At 42.0% G+C, this 6,072-nt stretch overlaps 1 protein-coding gene across 1 annotated transcript in view; it reads right to left on the bottom strand.

Moving 5' to 3' along the window:
• efna2a (ephrin-A2a) overlaps nucleotides 1-6,072 on the bottom strand; it is a 255,598-nt gene that overhangs the window by 81,974 nt on the left and 167,552 nt on the right. The window lies entirely within an intron of this gene.

Below are 6,072 nucleotides of genomic sequence, written 5' to 3' on the forward strand. Positions count from 1 at the left end.
ATTATGGAGTTCCACAAGGTTCTGTGCTAGGACCAATTTTATTCACTTTATACATGCTTCCCTTAGGCAGTATTATTAGACGGTATTGCTTAAATTTTCATTGTTACGCAGATGATACCCAGCTTTATCTATCCATGAAGCCAGAGGACACACACCAATTAGCTAAACTGCAGGATTGTCTTACAGACATAAAGACATGGATGACCTCTAATTTCCTGCTTTTAAACTCAGATAAAACTGAAGTTATTGTACTTGGCCCCACAAATCTTAGAAACATGGTGTCTAACCAGATCCTTACTCTGGATGGCATTACCCTGACCTCTAGTAATACTGTGAGAAATCTTGGAGTCATTTTTGATCAGGATATGTCATTCAAAGCGCATATTAAACAAATATGTAGGACTGCTTTTTTGCATTTACGCAATATCTCTAAAATCAGAAAGGTCTTGTCTCAGAGTGATGCTGAAAAACTAATTCATGCATTTATTTCCTCTAGGCTGGACTATTGTAATTCATTATTATCAGGTTGTCCTAAAAGTTCCCTAAAAAGCCTTCAGTTAATTCAAAATGCTGCAGCTAGAGTACTGACGGGGACTAGAAGGAGAGAGCATATCTCACCCATATTGGCCTCTCTTCATTGGCTTCCTGTTAATTCTAGAATAGAATTTAAAATTCTTCTTCTTACTTATAAGGTTTGAATAATCAGGTCCCATCTTATCTTAGGGACCTCGTAGTACCATATCACCCCAATAGAGCGCTTCGCTCTCAGACTGCAGGCTTACTTGTAGTTCCTAGGGTTTGTAAGAGTAGAATGGGAGGCAGAGCCTTCAGCTTTCAGGCTCCTCTCCTGTGGAACCAGCTCCCAATTCAGATCAGGGAGACAGACACCCTCTCTACTTTTAAGATTAGGCTTAAAACTTTCCTTTTTGCTAAAGCTTATAGTTAGGGCTGGATCAGGTGACCCTGAACCATCCCTTAGTTATGCTGCTATAGACGTAGACTGCTGGGGGGTTCCCATGATGCACTGTTTCTTTCTCTTTTTGCTCTGTATGCACCACTCTGCATTTAATCATTAGTGATCGATCTCTGCTCCCCTCCACAGCATGTCTTTTTCCTGGTTCTCTCCCTCAGCCCCAACCAGTCCCAGCAGAAGACTGCCCCTCCCTGAGCCTGGTTCTGCTGGAGGTTTCTTCCTGTTAAAAGGGAGTTTTTCCTTCCTACTGTAGCCAAGTGCTTGCTCACAGGGGGTCGTTTTGACCGTTGGGGTTTTACATAATTATTGTATGGCCTTGCCTTACAATATAAAGCGCCTTGGGGCAACTGTTTGTTGTGATTTGGCGCTATATATAAAAAAAATTGATTGATTGATTGACTGTGTTCCCACTGCGATGCTGTCATGCACACACGTGCACGACACGTCGCGTGCACAAAACTGTCGCAGCGGTATTGTTCACGCCTGCCCGTCAGCTCAAGGTTTTCGTGGTTCACTCATATGAGTTGTTCCACCGTGATTTCCAAATCATTTCCAAAGTGAACGCTGTGGTGATGTGGGACCGTCGTGTGACTGTCCGAGAAATTGTAGAAGAGGTGGACATCAGCACTTTTTCGGCACATTCCACTGTGACAGAAGATTTGGCCATGAAAAGAGTGGCAGCGAAATTCATGCTGATAACTTCGGCACGAAGCTGCTGACGGAGCAAAAGCGCCTCCGTGTTGAAGTCTCACAGGACATGCTGTGACATGCCCACCTCTTCCACAATTTCTCGGATAGTCACACGACTGAAAAGTCACCGAAAGCCGTCTGAATCGTCCGAATGGTTTCCACCTGGCTGTCGCCCAGTTTCTGGCAAAATTTGATGCGGCACTGCTCCACTCGTTCCATCTTTTTCCTTGCAATGAAAATCCACAGAGTGCACTACACATGTCCACACACAAAGGCTGCTTACCAGCAACTGACGCAATCGACAGGCGTGAAAAAATTCACGCATGCACACGAAGGTTCAAGGTTGGCTCATGCAAGCACATGTGATTCAAATCCATCAGGTTTTTGCAAAAAATAAAAAGGCCCAATACTTTTCTAACAGACCTCGTATAGCAGCACACAGGGTAAGAATCACACAGAGCATTAAAGGCGAAAGTCAAAAAGCAATTTGATACAATATAAATACACAAATATAAATACCAGACATACTGATTGCTACTGTTTTCTGGCTTCTACTGTTCCTCTCCTTCCTGTCCTCTGTCTTCCTGTTAAGTGGCAAATGGCAATTTTCTTCTGGTGTTATGGTGGGGTTACTTAGATTCTTGGTGGGGCTACAGCCCCGTCAAGTTTCAGTCTAGAGCCACTTATGCTATTGGAACATGACCGTGTGATTTACTATGAATTTTGTATTATTTTGTTTAATTCAGTGGCAGTGCCAAGAGGGGGCTTGGGGGGACTTAAGCCCCCCCAATAATGAGCCAAGCCCCCCTCACCCCCCAATAATTCTGCCAATAATGTGAATAACGACTGACATTTTTGTGGATCTCAACTGCAGTTTTGCGCTGAGAATGTCTCAATATTGCGTAACTAATCAAAGTGATGAATGTGTGTGTTCTGTGATCCACCAATGCTGAATCACCCTTCACAAACAGAATTCTCAGTTTTGCAAATAAACATTTATTCATAAAAATCCACACACAAGTTACAAATCAGAAATTTGTGCTTGTGGATCACAAACCACGTGATTCTAAGTGATGTGTGTGTGTGCATTGATACCACATTTTAGAGGAGCATGGGTAACTAAAACATATACCTTGGTATGTATAAAGCAATTTACTATATATTGTTCATTTCAACGACATTTTGTGGAGCCTCTCCAACTTTTACCCCAGCCCCCCCAAGAAAAAGTTTGTGGCGCCGCCACTGGTTTAATTTGTTTAATTTTAAGTTTTACTTTAATATATTTAATTTATTTTAACTGATAACATGGCAACACTGAGGTACATGTGCACAAAACACATGGAAAAAATATGCAAGGCACAAAAATTTGCATGTTTAATCACTTGAATTAATACTTGATCCACATTTCCACACACACACAGGTCACACGTATATATCTTACTGTACATACTGTAGTAAACACGAAAAATAAACCAGCAAAACCCCACAGTGAGCATGCATTCATACCGAGCTCAAGATGCACTGTTGTGACAAGCGCCACATCTGTCAGTGTGAATAATGTCACCCATAGATCACCATGGCGACACTCATCACATCTGAAAGGTTATTATGTATCATTTTAAGACGGGCATCATGGGCCTCCTGTGGATTAAACTTCTCCACTGCCAGTTGCTGGTAAATTCCCACACAAATCAGACATAATCACGGTGCGAATCGCAGCACACGCGTCCAGGCGCCCACGGATGGCATTAACATCAAACACCTTGTAGAAAAACTCTCGACCCCCAGAAGGATAACTGTCACCTTGGCGATGTGTGCAGCTGAAATGTGACAAAGTCAGTGAAAGCTGGACAAGCAGCTGCTGGTCCCTTCTGACAGTGCGCGTGATGTTCCCGTATCAGTCCCCGTTTTGTGGCACGGGCTTTGACATCGTCCAAAACATAGGCAGCAGCAGCAGCAGCGCCACATTAGTAATGACGGAGATGGCCTACAGCGAAACACGATGGAGCTGATGGCCGCTGTCCAAGCACGCCAATAAGGAAACTCTCAGCACGGACGAGAAAAAAAAAAAGATTTTTGTCAGCACCCTGCTGAATTGCATTCACAAAGTCAATGTTTAAAGAAGGGAGCCAAACTAGATTTATTTTTAATTGTGTCAATACTCATGCATTCCAGATTTCACAATTCAGTTTTAATGATTTTCTTTTCCACACGGGGACACACTGCCAATCAAGCACACAGCCAGGGTTTTGTTGAATTGCTAAAATGACTAGATTTATCCTTTTTTTTTTTTTTCCATCAACAAAAGCTAGTCTGCATTTTGTTTTAGATAAAAGCTTTATCCTTTATTTTTTTATGAAAGTAATTCACGGGACGTAATGAAGCTACAGTACGTTATCAGGACATGAAACAATGCAAACGCTTTCTCCAGAGCGCAGTGGTGCTGAAGCAATTAGTCAACATATTTACTTAAATCAATAATAAAAAAGTAACAAATTAATATTGTAATAGTTGCATAGTGGGTGTTTGTCTATATTTTGAACCAGTGATGTAGCAAAAGAACCTGATGAATGTACATATGTGGTCTGTATAAAGAAAATGTGGAAAAAGGGGAATGATGCTGATATAATAAAGTGTGGGAACAATTCACAAAGATATGAACTAAAAAGTATGGCCATGTTGGAGCATTTAACTCCATCATACCAGACATTCCCATTACCTAACTGCTGAAATTACAGTACACCATTTTCCCGTGTGAAGTTAAGCTGTGTATATATCGCGCAGTGTGAGCGGTTGTCCCCATAAGTCTGTCCCCATAAGTCTGTCCCCATAAGTCTGCGATATTTCACAGGGTTCATACGAGACTGTGCTACTCTATTCTATCTGAATAGAGAACACCCCAGGTGGGGAAGGGCCTGGAAACTGGAAAAAAGTGAGTGTAGTTCAGACAGAGCTAGCTAGTTAAAGTCCTTATTAGTTTGCTTAGATAAATGGACAGGTGTTAGCAAAATGTATCTTCAGTCGTTTACAGTGACATGCTAAAATGATAGCTAAACTGGCTAGCCTGCTCACCTTGATAGTCTGAAAAAGGTTAATAGGAGACCGTAGTCTCATTTGAACCCTCCGTGATATCGTGGGATTTGACCACTTACGGGGACCTCCATTTAATATATTTACAGCATAAGTTTACACAGATATAAATGGTGCAATCACCGAAAAAAAATTTTTTTTTCGGTTCCCAGTGGAGAAGAAAAGGCATGGCAGTGGGAGACATCGTGTCGGTAAGTGTTAGCCTACACAGCTAACCAGAGTAGCTCCATTCTCTTGCCTGCAAAACTGCCTCAAAACGTTTGTGCTCTGGGTTGTAAACAAAGTGCAACACATGTCCACTTTCCCACCATATCATCACTTTTTCTTTGAATTTTCACTTTGATTGCGTGTAATTTGCCCAAAACCCCACTGAAAATGCCGTGGTTTCTACCCCGGAAATAGAGAAATTACGTCATATACATCATATTTTACCCCTTTAGCGCCCACCCTCAAACGAGACTGCACTCCCCTATAATCAGTGTATCTTCAGTTATATCATCCACTGTATATTCATGATGCCAGCCACCAAGGTTAATGATACAATAACATGCTTTTGGAGGGTGGTATGCATTTTCAGAGTCTCTCCGTCCATGCCCAGTAGCCCAAAATGACCAATATTCGCCTGAGTTAGACAAGGGCAAATATCAGTCACACGACAACTGCATGTTATTTGCATTATTATCACTTACTGAGATACACAACACGTGGAATTATGAGTTAATGCATTACCTGCATCATAGTGAGCCTTAGAACTTTTCAGCCTACCCTCGTACATTAACAATATTTAATGTCATTTTAAAACACACAACACCCAGCAAAAGCATACATAAAAAGTTGGCTCACTTTAACTTTTGTCATGTTGGCTGGTACCACGCTGCTCTCCAAATTCACCAGTGTGTCCTCATCAAGCTGGCTGCTTTGGCTGCTGTTCATTGTCAGACTATCCATGGTAAAATCATCCGGATTATCCATATTGGGACCAACACATAGTTCTCGCCTTTTCATGTTATCGTCTGCGGACGGTTCTTGAGCTGTGCATGCTGTGATGTCATCACTTTATGCACACTTTTTGCTGCTTTGTGCCATGTATTGGGATACCCGCCCGTTACTGCGGGCAGGTATGAACAAGTAGCGTAAATGTAAATCTATGCTACCGGCCCAGCAACACCTCAGTAAGTGATAATAATGAAAGATAAACTAGCAAGGCCAATGATTTCCAAAATTCAGTTTTGTTGTGAGCTCACAAGTGCAAGCTAGCACATGAGCTAGTACACAAGCAAGCACACAAGCTAACACACAAGCGCAGGCTTGCAAATTTC

Source organism: Thalassophryne amazonica, chromosome 19 (assembly GCF_902500255.1).
Source record: "Thalassophryne amazonica chromosome 19, fThaAma1.1, whole genome shotgun sequence".
Classification (NCBI taxonomy): Eukaryota; Metazoa; Chordata; class Actinopteri; order Batrachoidiformes; family Batrachoididae; genus Thalassophryne; species Thalassophryne amazonica.